This window comes from Bombina bombina, chromosome 4, assembly GCF_027579735.1.
Source record: "Bombina bombina isolate aBomBom1 chromosome 4, aBomBom1.pri, whole genome shotgun sequence".
Taxonomy (NCBI): domain Eukaryota; kingdom Metazoa; phylum Chordata; class Amphibia; order Anura; family Bombinatoridae; genus Bombina; species Bombina bombina.
Window position 1 is genome coordinate 602,489,614 of NC_069502.1, and position 16,338 is coordinate 602,505,951.

At 38.1% G+C, this 16,338-nt stretch overlaps 1 protein-coding gene across 2 annotated transcripts in view; it reads right to left on the reverse strand.

The window, feature by feature from the left end:
* Nucleotides 1-3,283, reverse strand: part of POPDC3 (popeye domain containing 3) — a 202,485-nt gene extending 199,202 nt beyond the window's left edge. For both annotated transcript variants that reach the window (XM_053710586.1, XM_053710587.1), the window contains exon 1: nt 3,125-3,283. The gene's annotated coding sequence lies outside the window, so the exon portion shown is untranslated. The remainder of the gene's footprint in view (nt 1-3,124) is intronic.
* Between the last annotated feature and the right edge of the window lie 13,055 nt (nt 3,284-16,338).

The following is a 16,338-nucleotide window of genomic DNA, read 5'->3' on the forward strand; positions in this document are numbered from 1 at the left end:
TATTTTTTTATTCAATTAAAAGGGACGGGGAAATAAAAGTTAAAATGTACAATTTTAAAAAGGTTCCAGTTTAATTCTGTTATCAGATGTAGCTCCTCCTGGTATACTTTGTTGAAACTTAGCTTCTTCCCATTAGAGCAGTCTGAAGAGGGTTTAGGAGTCTGGCACATATCAAGAATACTCTATTTATAACAGTGTAACAAACACTGCTGCCTTTTAGTGCACGCTCCTGAGCCTACCTCAGTTTGCGGTCAAGGAGCTAAATTTAAAAAAAAGATACCAAGAGAAAGAGATAAATTAGATAATAGAAGTAAATTGTCCCTTAAAAAGTACGATATACTTAAAGGGACAGTAAAATAAAAATTGAACTTTTATGATTCAGATAGAACATTCAATCTTAAAAACACTTTCCAATTTATTTCTATTATCAAATGTGTTTTGTTCTGTCTGTATCCTTCATTGAAGAACATACCTAGGTAGGCTCAGAAGCAGCAATGCATTCCTGGGAGCTAGCTGCACATAAATGCATCCTGCCATTAACTTGCTCAATGTGTTCAGCTGGTTCCTAGTAGTGCATTGCTACTCCTCCTGAGCTTAAAGGGCCATGATACCCAAATGTTGAAACACTTGAAAGTGATGCAGCATAGCTGTAAAAGGCGGACTAGAAAATATCACCTGAACATCTCTATGTAAAAAAGAAAGTTATTTTACCTCAAAAGTTACTCAGTAGCCATATCCCATTGTAAAGGACTTCTAAGCAACAAATCAGTATGTCTGTCCCGGGACAGCGAAAGGAGCAAGCATTCGTGCACACTCATCTTATTTCCCTATTCAGTTTAAGGAAGTTTACTATGAAATCTCATGAGAGTTAAAGGGACAGTCTAGTCCAAAATAAACTTTCATGATTCAGATAGAAAATGTAATTTTAAACAATTTTCCAATTTACTTTTATCACAAATTTTGCTTTGTTCTCTTGGTATTCTTAGATGAAAGCTAAACCTAGGAGGTTCATATGCTAATTTCTAAGTCCTTGAAGGCCCCCTTTTCTCTCAGGGCATTTTGACAGTTTTTCACCACTAGAGGGTGTTAGTTCATGTGCGTCATATAGATAACACTGTGCTCACGCATGTAGAGTTCTGGTGAGCCAGCTCTGATTGGCTTAAATGGATGTCTGTCAAAAGAACTGAAATTAGGGGGTCAGTTTGCAGAGGCTTAGATACAAGGTAATCACAGAGGTAAAAAGTGTATAATATAACTGTATTGGTTGTGCAAAACTAGGGAATGGGTAATAAAGGGATTATCTATCTTTTTAAACAATAATAATAATAATTCTGGTGTAGACTGTCCCTTTAAGTGAAATCTCATGATATCACAGTAAAAGAGTTCATGACCTCAGCACTGTTGATGCTGATTGGCTGCTGTTTATTTTTTTTTACCTGCAGCTGGGAGCAGCTGAGTATAACTTTTTACACAGAACTTACTCTGCTGAGCTGAGGAAATTGTAAGGTAAAATATCTCCTTTTTTTACATAGAGATGCTCAGGTGATATTTTCCTGTCGGATTTTTACAATTATACTGCATCAGTTTCAAGTGATTTAGCATATGAGTATTATGTCCCTTTAATTTTTAACAAAGAAAAGCAAAAATAAAACTATATATATATATATATATCAAATTTGATCATATACATAAACTGGAAACTTTTTAAAAAGTGCATTTAGAGATTTTCAAACTTCCCTAACAGGTCAGATTTTCAGGACATCTGAACTGGAGCATAGGTGAAATAATCATATGATCAGTAACCAAGCTTATTAACCTGCTCTCACCCAAGGTAATCCTGAAAATCTGGCCTGTTAGGGAGGGCTGAATACAGGTTTTAAATTCCCATGCTCTACCTCAAACAAGAATGTTTCATTTTTACTTTGCGGTTTTGCTAAAACAAAGAAAAGGATCTATAAGTGGATTAAAAAAAAAAAGATTCTGTTTTTGAAAGCTCTACTATCTGCTTAAAAACGTGCTGCTATTCTCATATATATTGGGCTGCATTTTTCCCTGCATTTCATTTTTAATATCCGTGAAAATATGATGCCAATTAAAGCAAACACACTTGAAAATATGCAGCATGTCCTTTTGAATTAAGCCCCTAGTATTACCTGCTCAGTGTTATGATACCATGACTACATATAACGTTGTAATGTACCTGTATGCAACAATCACTACAAACCTAAATGTACAATCATTTTACACAGTCACAACTTTAGAAAAGGGATATCACTAGTGACCTCATATTTGTTAATAGGCAGAGTGGAAAATAAACCAGAGGAAGGGAATCCCCTATCTAATTCTAGGCCACAGGAGAATCATGATTGTTCACACTCACTCATTCAATAACAGCACATTTAAAAACAGCTTCCTTTTAAAAACGAGACATTGATTCTGCCCTATGCACACTATATACTGGGAAAAGAGTAATTTAAAATAGTATTTCCTTACCAGTCAAATGTATCACTAACAAAACAGTAATTAGAAAATGCCAAATAAAACTTCTCATGCATTTATAGACATATCATATTTATTGATTGATGCCTTATTATGACCCATCCAGCCATAGTGAAAGGTGAAAAAATCTTTTATTACATTTAACGTTTGCATCCCACAGGCTTTGCTATTTAGTTCATTTATATCACAAAGGATGCATTGATTTTCTGAAGTAGCACTTGAATTCTGAACCCTGAAGGAAATGTTCAAAAATAATCATCACATTAATGAGAATTGTTTTATAGAATTTCTGTTATATTGCATGAAAAGCAAACTGAGGCTGTACAAAAGAATCGTGTTTCTCTCTATGTTCTATAGTTCATGTTACAGACAGCTGTTTTGATCTAACAAACAGAGCACACGCGCCAGGAGCAGTCACCTGTTCCAGCACTGGGTCCCTGAGGCAAGTTGTGTGTAACCCAGTGAGATCAGATCATCTTCCACTCTGGGTGTCACTGCTCTGTAATCTTGTGCACGGATTTCCTCAACCCTACCTGGCATTATCCCTTTCTACTCTTCTCTATAATCATCTGGTGCCCTCTTAAGCAGCCCAGGTCTGCCCCAGAGCCCTCTGTTGTCCACTTACCTGGTTCTGCAACCCAGACCAGCACAGGAGTCCCGGGAAAGTTTACCAGTTTTGGGGAGAAGCTGCACAGTTAACGTGGATATGTGACTAAAATAGGCAGAGGGCAGGCTGCAGCCCTGAGTCCGCACACTCCCCTTCCTAGCATCGCCTGCAGCTCTCACTGACTGCTGGAGACACTGGGGGAGGAGGGTGGGGAGACAGACAGTGACAGCAGGAGGGAGGGACGGTTGTGCAAAAGCAAAGGGAGGAGAGAGTATGGTGGAGTTTAAGTAAAAGTAGAACATGAAACATTATTTTATTGCCCTTACAGCATTATTTTACATTTAACATTTGTATGGGAGTTCAAATGAGAGCTACCAACGATACTGTAGTGCTTGTGCCTCCAGGGACAAAAAGGGAACCATATTTGGGGGATGTAAAATCCTTGTTTTCCCCATAGGCTTTCCCCAGCCAGCACTTACACATGAGCTCTGCACACTTAGGTGGATACATATGTGAAACCTTTTGGTTACATATTTGTATACATTTCAGCAGTTTTACTATATATTAGTAATTGAATGCTTTATATCCTGCCAATACCAAGTGTATAGGAACACACTGCTGAGAAAATAGTTCACACAGCACAACCTTTAAGAGATACTGAACCCACATTTTTTTATTTAATGATTCCGGTAGAGCTGACAGTTTTAAGCAACTTTCTGATTTACTCCTTTTATAAATTTTTCTTTGTTCTTTTGGTATCTATATTTGAAAAAGCAGGAATGTAAGCTTACGAGTCTGCCCATTTTTGATTCAGAACCCTGGATAGCGCTTACTAATTGGTGGATACATTTAGCAACCAATCAGACAGCAAGCTGTACCCAGGTGCTTAACCAAAAATGGACTTGTTCATATGCTTACATTCCTGCTTTTTCAAATAAAGATACCAAGAGAATGAAGAAAAATTGATGGCAGGAGTAAATTAAAAAGTTGCTTAAAATTGCATGTTGTATCTGAATAATTAAAGAACAATTTTGGGTTCAGTATCCCTTTAAAGCGCTGCTCATTGCACACAGCCTTAAAGGGATAGTAAACACTAAAAATATTATTGTTAAAAAAGATACAGCTAGATTACGAGTTTAAGCGTTATAGGGATTTTAACGACCCCCACAAAATCAGCGTTATTACAGGTTTTGAAAAAGCAGGCTTGTGCCGGCAATATGGTGGTGTTGAGCTCCATACCGCACCGAAAACAAGTGCTGCTTTGACGTGCTTGTGCACGATTTCCCCATAGACATCAATGGGGAGAGCCGGCCAAAAAAAGTCTAACACCTGTGATCACGGAAACAAAAGCTCCGTAATGCAGCCCTATTGATGTCTATGGGGAAAAAGAAAATAATGTTTAAACCTAACACCCTAACATAAACCCCGAGTATAACACCCCTAATCTGCTGCCCCTGACATCTCTGCCACCTACATAAGTTATTAACCCCTAATCTGCCGCCCCAACATCTCCGCCACCTACATACAGTTATTAACTACTAATCTGCCACCCCCAACATCACCGCCACCTACATAAAACTATTAACCCCTAATCTGCCACTCCTGATGTCGCCACCACTATACTAAAGTTATTAACCCCTAAACCTCTGGCCTCCCACATCACTACCACTAAATAAATCCATTAACCCCTAACCCTAACGTAACCCTAAGCCTAACCCTAACACCCACTAACTTTAACATAATAAAAATATAGCTAAATTAAATTTACAATTATTAATTAAATAAACCTATTAACTCCAAGACTGCCAGCCCCCCCCCCCACATCGCAACAGGCTATATTAAAATATATTAACCCCTAAACGAAACCCTAACCCTCTCTAACTGTAATATAATTAAAATAGAGCTAAACTAAAGTTACAATTATTACCTAAATAATACCTATTTAAAACTAAATACATACTTAGATGTGAAATAAAACCTAAGCTAGCTACAATATAACTAATAGTTATATTGTAGCTAGCTTAGGTTTTATTTTTATTTCACAGGTAAGTTTGTATTTATTTTAACTAGGTAGACTAGTTAGTAAATAGTTCTTAACTCTTTACTAACTACCTAGTTAAAATAAATACAAACTTACCTGTGAAATAAAAATAAAAACAAATGACAAGATATTTAAACTAATTACAACTAATCTAATAGCCCTATCAAAATAAAAAAAGCCCACCCAAAATAAAAAAAAACCCTAGCCTAAACTAAACTACCAATAGCCCTTAAAAGGACCTTTTGCGGGGCATTGCCCCAAAGAAATCAGCTCTTTTACCTGTAAAAAAAATACAAACACCCCCCAACAGTAAAACCCACCACCCACACAACCAACCCCCCAAATAAATCCCTAACTAAAAAAACCTAAGCTCCCCATTGCCCTGAAAAGGGCATTCGTATGGGCATTGCCCTTAAAAGGGCATTTAGCTCAATTACATGCCCAGACCCTAATCTAAAAATAAAACCCACTCAAAAAAACCTTAAATAAACCTAACACTAACCCCCAACGATCCACTTACAGTTATTAAAGTCCCGCTTGAAGGATCCATCCAGCCGGCAAGAAGTCTTCATCCAGACGGCTTCTTCAATCTTCATCCAGCCGGCAAAGTCCTCATCCAGGTGGGAAGAAGTCTTCATCCAGACGGCATGGAGCGGGTGCCATCCTGAAGACATCCGGCATGGAGCATCCTCTTCATACGGTCACCTCCGTAAACTGGAACTTCAATGCAAGTGACTCCATCCAAGATGGCATCCCTTGCATTCCTATTGGCTGAAAGATTTCAATCAGCCAATAGGATTAGAGCTGCTAAAATCCTATTGGCTGTTCCAATCAGCCAATAGGATGAGAGCTCAATCAGGAATGCAAGGGACGCCATCTTGGATGATACCACTTGCATTGAAGTTCCAGTTTACGGCGGCGACTGTATTAAGTGGATGCTCCATGCTGGATGGATGAAGATAGAAGATGCCGTCTGGATGAAGACTTCTTGCCGAGGACTTCGCCGGCTGGATGGAGATCGAAGAGGCCGGCTGGATGGATTTTTTTTTTTTTTTAGGTAGTTATTTTATTTGGGGGGTTGGTTGTGGGGGTGGTGGGTTTTACTGTTGGTGGGGGTGTTTGTATTTTTTTTACAGGTAAAAGAGCTGAATTCTTTGGGGCAATGGCCCACAAAAGGCCCTTTTAAGGGCCATTGGTAGTTTATTGTAGGCTAGGGTTTTTTATTTTGGGGGGCTTTTTTATTTTAATAGGGCTATTAGATTAGGTGTAATTCTTTTTTATTTTTGCTCATTTGTTTCTTATTTTTCGTAATTTACTGTTTGTTTTTTGTAATTTAGGTTTTTTTTGTAATTAGATTGTTTTTTTATTTTAGGGCAGTGTTAGGATATTTTTAATGTGTAGTTTAGTTTAATTTAATTGGTAGTTAGTTTAATTGTAGTTTAATAATTATCTTAAATCAGAGATGCCTGAGGAAACAGCTAGCCTGAGCTGAGAAACGCATTGCAATCTGTCACAACATTTGTTTTTATACCTTTCTGGGTGATGTTTAACACCCTGTGTTTTTAAATACCATTTTAAAATAAATATATGTTGTACCATATGGAAGCCTGAGCCTCTCTTATCTACCACACCACCTGGACATCCTGGATCCCTACATCCTATTGCAGGATCAGTGTAACTGGGCCACTGTGAATCCCCAGCCTGCACCATTTAGCACATTTGGTGCTGCTCCCTTTGTGAGTATCATTTCAGATCAAAACCTGCTTTATTCATCATCATATCAGTGTTGCACTAGGAGATGCCCTCTTTCTTTGTGATTATATTCACAGATCTCTGTCCTTTGTTGATTATCTACAAGAGGAGCTGCTGATTTTGGTTTGTTTTGGCTCACCGAATTCAGACATTTTACAACCATTGATGAATACATCAGGATAATTTTGCTCATCTGAACTTGGGTCATAAAGTTCCTTTAAAGACACAGCCAAGATTTATCCCATGACTGGTGATTATAATTGTTTACCTGTTCTTGATGTGTATATAACTGTCTGGTTGTTTTCCATGTGATTTATTCCTATGTATTAGACCATTATAGAAATTATTGTGAAAATACTTTTTTAACTTTATCACACTTAGAGTTTGGTCTTGATTAGATCGACTTATACATTCTCTTATATATAGCGCCCCCTAAGGTTGGACACTTCAGTGTCACAAAAGTTTAATAATTATATTAGTTTAATTGTTAGTTTAATATTAATTTATTTAATATGACAGGTAAGTTTTAATTTAATTTAAGATAGCGAAATTGTAATTTTAATATAAAGTTAGGGGTTAATAGTTTATTTTAGTATATTTTGTTGTGGAGGCTTTCGGTTTAGGGGTTAATAGTTTATTTAAGTATATTTAGTTGTGGGGGGCTTGCGGTTTAGGGGTTAATAGGTTTATTATAGCGGCAGTGTGGGTGGACGGCAGATTAGGGGTTAATAACATTTAAATAGTGTTTGCGATGCAGGAGGGCGGCGGTTTAGGGGTTAATAGGTTTATTATAGTGGCGACGATGTCGGGGAGCGGCGGAATAGGGGTTAATACATTTTAATAGTGGCGGCAATGTCCGGAGCGGCAGATTAGGAGTTAATAAATTTATTATAGTGTTTGCAAGGCGGGAGGGTCTCGGCTTAGGGGTTAATAGGTAGTTTATGTGTTAGTGTACTTTTTAACACTTTAGTTATGAGTTTTATGGTACAGCTTTGTAACGTAAAACTTATAACTACTGACTTTAGATGGCGGTACAGATCTTGTCAGTATAGGGTGTACCGCTCACTTTTTGGCCTCCCAGGACTTTTTTAAAACTGCGGTACTGACATTGCGTGACTGGCTAAAAGGTGTGCGGTATACCTACAAGACTTGTAACAGCAGCGTTAGGGAAAAAGCAGCATTATGGGCCATAACGCTGCTTTTTCAATCATAACGCCAAACTCGTAATCTAGTTGATAGATAGGGGTCGAATTATCAAAGGCTTCACAAGAGAACCTGCACGCCGTATTTAACAAGCAGCGGTCATCAGACTGTTGCTTCCCTAAACTTTCATCACCTCTAAAGTGGCGAAATTCAATCTCAGCCGTTTAGTCTGACCGGGGAGATTGACAGCTCCTGTCCGTGTGCGGGCAGGGGGCGGGATTGCACGCAAGCGCACAATAGCGCTTGTGTGCAATGCTGAATTCCATTGTGCCCCTGTTCACCTCAGCTTGATAAATCGCCTCGATAATCTATTTGTTTACCACTCCCCAGTTTTGCATAACAAACACTGTTTTATATATATATATATATATATGTGTGTTTTTCTATTTATTTATTTTTTCAGGTAAAAGAGCTGATTTCTTTGGGGCAATGCCCCGCAAAAGGCCCTTTTAAGGGCTATTGGTAGTTTAGTTTAGGCTAGGGTTTTTATTTTTATTTTGGGGGGGCTTTTTTATTTTGGTAGGGCTATTAGATTCGGTGTAATTAGTTTAAAGATCTTGTCATTTGTTTTTTATTTTCTGTAATTTAGTGTTTTTTTTTTTTGTGATTTAGCTAATTTAATTTATTTAATTGTATTTAATGTAGGGAATTGATTTAATTGTAGTGTAGTGTTAGGTGTTAGTGTAACTTAGGTTAGGTTTTATTTTACAGGTAAATTTGTATTTATTTTAGCTAGGAAGTTAGTAAATAGTTAATACCTATTTAGTAACTATTCTACCTAGTTAAAATAAATACAAACTTGCCTGTAAAATAAAAATAAACCCTAAGCTAGCTACAATGTAACTATTAGTTATATTGTAGCTAGCTTAGGGTTTATTTTATAGGTAAGTATTTAGTTTTAAATAGGAATAATTTAGTTAATGATAGTAATTTTATTTAGATTTATTTAAATTATATTTAAGTTAGGGGGTGTTAGGGTTAGGGTTAGACTTAGGTTTAGGGGTTAATAAATATAGAATAGTGGCGGCGACGTTGGGGGCGGCAGATTAGGGGTTAATAAATGTAGGTAGGTTGCGGCGACATTGGGGGAGGGAGATTAGGGGTTAATAAATATAATGTAGGTGTCGGCGATGTTGGGGGCAGCAGATTAGGGGTTAATAAATATAATGTAGGTGTCAGCGATGTCGGGGGCGGCAGATTAGGGGTTAATAAGTGTAAGATTAGGGGTGTTTAGACTCGGGTTCATGTTAGGGTGTTAGGTGTAAACATAACTTTAGTTTCCACATAGGAATCAATGAAGCTGCGTTACGGAGCTTTACGCTGCTTTATTTCAGGTGTTAGACTTTTTCTCGGCCGGCTCTCCCCATTGATGTCTATGGGGAAATCATGCACGAGCATGTACAACCAGCTCACCGCTGACTTAAGCAGCGCTGGTATTGGAGTGCAGTATGGAGCACAATTTTGCTCAACGCTCACTTTTTGCCTTTTAACACCGGGTTTGTAAAAACTCGTAATACCAGCGTTGCATGTAAGTGAGCGGTGAGAGAAAACTGCTCGTTAGCACCGCATAGCCTCTAACGCAAAACTCGTACTCTAGCCGCTTATTTCCAAATATGTTTAAAAATGTATTATGGTAGAAAACAAATATGCATTATTATACTGATTATACCTTTTTTTGATATTTTAGATCATTGATAATTTCACTTATTGTCTTTTAACGCCGGGTTTGTAAAAACCCGTAATACCAGCGCTGTAGGTAAGTGAGCAGTGAGAAAAAACTGCACGTTAGCACCGCACAGCTCATAACGCAAAACTCGTAATCTGGCTGATACTTTTACCTCTGTAATTACCTTGTATCTAAGCTTCTGCAGACTGCCTCCTTATTTCAGATCTTTTGACATCTGACTCTTAAATAACTTCACGTGAGCACAATGTTATTTATATGAAACATGTGAACTAACACCCTCTAGCCGTGAAAAACTGTCAAATTAATTCAGATAAGAGGCGGCCTTCAAGGGATTAAAAATAAGCATATGAGCCTACCTAGGTTTAGATTTCAACTAAAAATACCAAGAGAACAAAGCAAATTTGATGATAAAAGTAAATTAGAAAGTTGTTTAAAATTACATGCCCTATCTGAATCATGAATGTTTAATTTGGACTTTACCATCCAAAGTTTAAAGGTACAGGCCCCCATAGCCTTTAAACAAACAACTCACACAACACATACAGTCTTAAAGGGACATATTCCAGTACGCACACAACACACATAGCATTGAGGGACATTCAATGACAACTTACACCACATGCATGGAGTGTTAATAGTACATAAGCACAAATACACCCACCTTTAAGAAAATTTCTCACACTATCTTTACAGGGAAATAAAAGTGCAAACAGAAAATGCTCATCTATGTGAAATAATTTTATTACTGCACTTATTATTGCTTGTATATAATGTATTTAACACCTGTAAAGTGATTAAACACATAGTCAAAGTAATCTCAAGAGAAGCAATGCACTATTAGGAGTTAGCTGAATACATCTGGTGAGTAGGGATGGGCGATGTTTCGCGACATTCGAAAAACGGCACAAATTTTAACACATTGGTTCGTTCGAATCGAATTTCAAATGTTTACATAACATTCTAACATTCGATTTTCAAATGTTCGGTTTCGAATTTTACGATTACATTCAAAAATATTCTTTTCGAAAAATTCGAATTTAGATTGTAATAGTATTTCTAATGCTTTCTCTTTAAATGTAATATTCGAATTATGCAATATTCGAATTGGAAAAATTCGAATTTATATTCGAATTGGAAAAATTCGAATTTATATGTTTGTAATAGTATTTCTAATGCTTTCTTTAAATGTAATATTCGAATTATGCAATATTCTATATGGAAACATTCGAAATGATATATTTGTATCTATTATGTATCAATTTACTAGATTCCCGCCCTACCACATGAACTATTGAACTTCTGAATAGTATTTGTTAAATAGAATGTTAAATTCGAAATTTCGAATGTGGACATTCAATATAATTATAAACATTCGAATTCGAAAATGACATTCGAAAACTGTAAATAACATTCGATTTTTGAATTTTTAAGAATATTCGTTCTTATCGACATTCGGATTTAGAATTCGAATTTCGGTAATAACATTCGTTCTACATTCGAAATTCGAAAATGTACACATTCGCCCATCCCTACTGGTGAGCCAATGAAAGAGACAAATGTGTGTAGATACCAATGAGAACATGTGCATATAGTTATCAACAAAGAATATCAATGGAACAAAGTAAATGTGATAATAGACGTGAATTAAGTGTCTTCAAATTACATGATCTATCGGAATCATGTACGTTTAACTTTGACTTCCCTTTAAGGGAAAGGCATACAGCCTTACAAACACACCCTAATGTACACACAATGTGTACAGCCTTACAAACACACCCAAATGTACACACAATGTGCACAGCCTTACAAACACACCCAAATGTACACACAATGTGCACAGCCTTACAAACACACCCAAATGTACACACAATGTGCACAGCCTTACAAACACACCCAAATGTACACACAATGTGCACAGCCTTACAAACACACCCAAATGTACACACAATGTGCACAGCCTTACAAACACACCCAAATGTGCACACAATGTGCACAGCCTTACAAACACACCCAAATGTACACACAATGTGCACAGCCTTACAAACACACCCAAATGTACACACAATGTGCACAGCCTTACAAACACACCCAAATGTACACACAATGTGCACAGCCTTACAAACACACCCAAATGTGCACACAATGTGCACAGCCTTACAAACACACCCAAATGTACACACAATGTGCACAGCCTTACAAACACACCCAAATGTACACACAATGTGCACAGCCTTACAAACACACCCAAATGTACACACAATGTGCACAGCCTTACAAACACACTCAAATGTACACACAATGTGCACAGCCTTACAAACACACCCAAATGTACACACAATGTGCACAGCCTTACAAACACACCCAAATGTACACACAATGTGCACAGCCTTACAAACACACTCAAATGTACACACAATGTGCACAGCCTTACAAACACACTCAAATGTACACACAATGTGCACAGCCTTACAAACACACCCAAATGTACACACAATGTGCACAGCCTTACAAACACACCCAAATGTACACACAATGTGCACAGCCTTACAAACACACCCAAATGTACACACAATGTGCACAGCCTTACAAACACACCCAAATGTACACACAATGTGCACAGCCTTACAAACACACCCAAATGTACACACAATGTGCACAGCCTTACAAACACACCCAAATGTACACACAATGTGCACAGCCTTACAAACACACCCAAATGTACACACAATGTGCACAGCCTTACAAACACACCCAAATGTACACACAATGTGCACAGCCTTACAAACACACCCAAATGTACACACAATGTGCACAGCCTTACAAACACACCCAAATGTACACACAATGTGCACAGCCTTACAAACACACCCAAATGTACACACAATGTGCACAGCCTTACAAACACACCCAAATGTACACACAATGTGCACAGCCTTACAAACACACCCAAATGTACACACAATGTGCACAGCCTTACAAACACACCCAAATATACACACAATGTGCACAGCCTTACAAAAACAGCCAAATGTACACACAATGTGCACAGCCTTACAAACACACCCAAATGTACACACAATGTGCACAGCCTTACAAACACACTCAAATATACACACAATGTGCACAGCCTTACAAACACACCCAAATGTACACACAATGTGCACAGCCTTACAAACACACCCAAATGTACACACAATGTGCACAGCCTTACAAACACACTCAAATGTACACACAATGTGCACAGCCTTACAAACACACCCAAATGTACACACAATGTGCACAGCCTTACAAACACACTCAAATGTACACACAATGTGCACAGCCTTACAAACACACCCAAATGTACACACAATGTGCACAGCCTTACAAACACACCCAAATGTACACACAATGTGCACAGCCTTACAAACACACCCAAATGTGCACACAATGTGCACAGCCTTACAAACACACCCAAATGTACACACAATGTGCACAGCCTTACAAACACACCCAAATGTACACACAATGTGCACAGCCTTACAAACACACCCACATGTACACACAATGTGCACAGCCTTACAAACACACCCAAATGTGCACACAATGTGCACAGCCTTACAAACACACCCAAATGTACACACAATGTGCACAGCCTTACAAACACACCCAAATGTACACACAATGTGCACAGCCTTACAAACACACCCAAATGTACACACAATGTGCACAGCCTTACAAACACACTCAAATGTACACACAATGTGCACAGCCTTACAAACACACTCAAATGTACACACAATGTGCACAGCCTTACAAACACACTCGAATGTACACACAATGTGCACAGCCTTACAAACACACCCAAATGTACACACAATGTGCACAGCCTTACAAACACACCCAAATGTACACACAATGTGCACAGCCTTACAAACACACCCAAATATACACACAATGTGCACAGCCTTACAAACACACCCAAATGTACACACAATGTGCACAGCCTTACAAACACACCCAAATGTACACACAATGTGCACAGCCTTACAAACACACTCAAATATACACACAATGTGCACAGCCTTACAAACACACCCAAATGTACACACAATGTGCACAGCCTTACAAACACACTCAAATGTACACACAATGTGCACAGCCTTACAAACACACCCAAATGTACACACAATGTGCACAGCCTTAGAAACACACTCAAATGTACACACAATGTGCACAGCCTTACAAACACACCCAAATGTACACACAATGTGCACAGCCTTACAAACACACCCACATGTACACACAATGTGCACAGCCTTACAAACACACCCATATGTACACACAATGTGCACAGCCTTACAAACACACCCAAATGTACACACAATGTGCACAGTTTTACAAACACACTCAAATGTACACACAATGTGCACAGCCTTACAATCACACCCAAATGTACACACAATGTGCACAGCCTTACAAACACACCCAAATGTACACACAATGTGCACAGCCTTACAAACACACTCAAATGTACACACAATGTGCACAGCCTTACAAACACACCCAAATGTACACACAATGTGCACAGCCTTACAAACACACCCAAATGTACACACAATGTGCACAGCCTTACAAACACACCCAAATGTACACACAATGTGCACAGCCTTACAAACACACCCAAATGTACACACAATGTGCACAGCCTTACAAACACACCCAAATGTACACACAATGTGCACAGCCTTACAAACACACCCATATGTACACACAATGTGCACAGCCTTACAAACACACCCAAATGTACACACAATGTGCACAGTTTTACAAACACACTCAAATGTACACACAATGTGCACAGCCTTACAATCACACCCAAATGTACACACAATGTGCACAGCCTTACAAACACACCCAAATGTACACACAATGTGCACAGCCTTACAAACACACTCAAATGTACACACAATGTGCACAGCCTTACAAACACACTCAAATGTACACACAATGTGCACAGCCTTACAAACACACTCGAATGTACACACAATGTGCACAGCCTTACAAACACACTCAAATGTACACACAATGTGCACAGCCTTACAAACACACTCAAATGTACACACAATGTGCACAGCCTTAATGGTACAGAAATACAAACACGAATTGCACACAGACAGCTCACCCCATGGTCATAGTTTTAAAAGGAAAAACAGACACACACCTCACACAGGTGAGCCAGCGAGTTAATATCCTAATTAAAAAACTCCAGTTGCCTGACATTTTAGAGAGTAATATAATGTTGATGCTAATTTTTGATTAGTATTTGATTATATCTATATTTATATAAGCATATAGGAATTGGGTTTAAAATACAGAATCACATATTAAATTTGTATTTACTTTTTGGTTTCTGATTTGGGTAAAGATATTCAAAGATATTTTTTCACTGAAAATCTATATATTCATATGTATATAGTTTTATATTTTTTGATGTTTTGGATTTGTCTGTATTTTGTTATTATTTATTTTTAAGTGATAAATAATATGTTATTATTTCAATTAGCATGGTTACTGTAAACTGTTTATATAACTATGTTCCCACAAAGTTACAGACAGCAGAGCTCAAGTATTTCATAAACATTTTTAATGCACTGTTTCTTTAAGAGTGGCAAATAAGTTTGTGAAAATGGTGACTCTGTGTGTAAATGTCATAGCTTACAGATTTTATCCCTGGAATATTAACATAGCTGTTTTTAAAATCTCTTTCCCCAGATGCACCTTTGTCTCTTTTTCTAGGTGTTTAGTCTTGGTTCTAAAGACACTTCCATATAGCCTTTGACTGGCATTTGATAAGCCAAACCCTTTTTAATTGAGCATATAATTGGGAAACCAGACTAGTCTCTCCTCTTTCTTTTTTCTCTTCTCCCTCTTGCTGAAGATGGCTGATTCTGGACACTTTTGAAAAAAATTGCCAAGTATTCATGGGATAAAATGATCTGTGATTATTTTGTTTAGTTAGCAGCGTTGTAAAAAATTGGGGTTGCGGCAGGGGCGTATTATGGCCTAGGCCAACAAGGCCACTGCCTAGGGCAACAGATTTGGGAGGGGCAGCACATCTGTCCTATCCTCTCCAGCCAGCACAAAGTACAGTGAGCGATAAAGTACAGGCTTTTACAGAGAAGACAAGGCATGTGCGCTGATTAAGGTCGCTCTTCACAGGCAGTGCTCCTTTAAACTGTTGCTTCATTTAGAGCATTTTTGCAGTGGAAGCTTTCTTGGTGAGAAACTTGTCTGGGGATATGCTTACAAGGTGAGGCTGGAGGAGAAGACCTTGTGCCGATATGCGGCCTCCCCTTGTTGGGTGTGGTGGGTCTGCGAGCGTAGTGCTTATTGCAGGTCTTAGTAGCTAACAGACTGGATGCATCTGTGCACTGTTTAGATCAGCTTGTGATGTCTAATCCTAAACTCTCAGCGCTAATGTATGTTAGCTACTAATAGCTGTCTTTCTCTGCATTCATAAACTCACAGAGAAAATAGTAAATGGACACTTAAAAAGTTGAATTACTT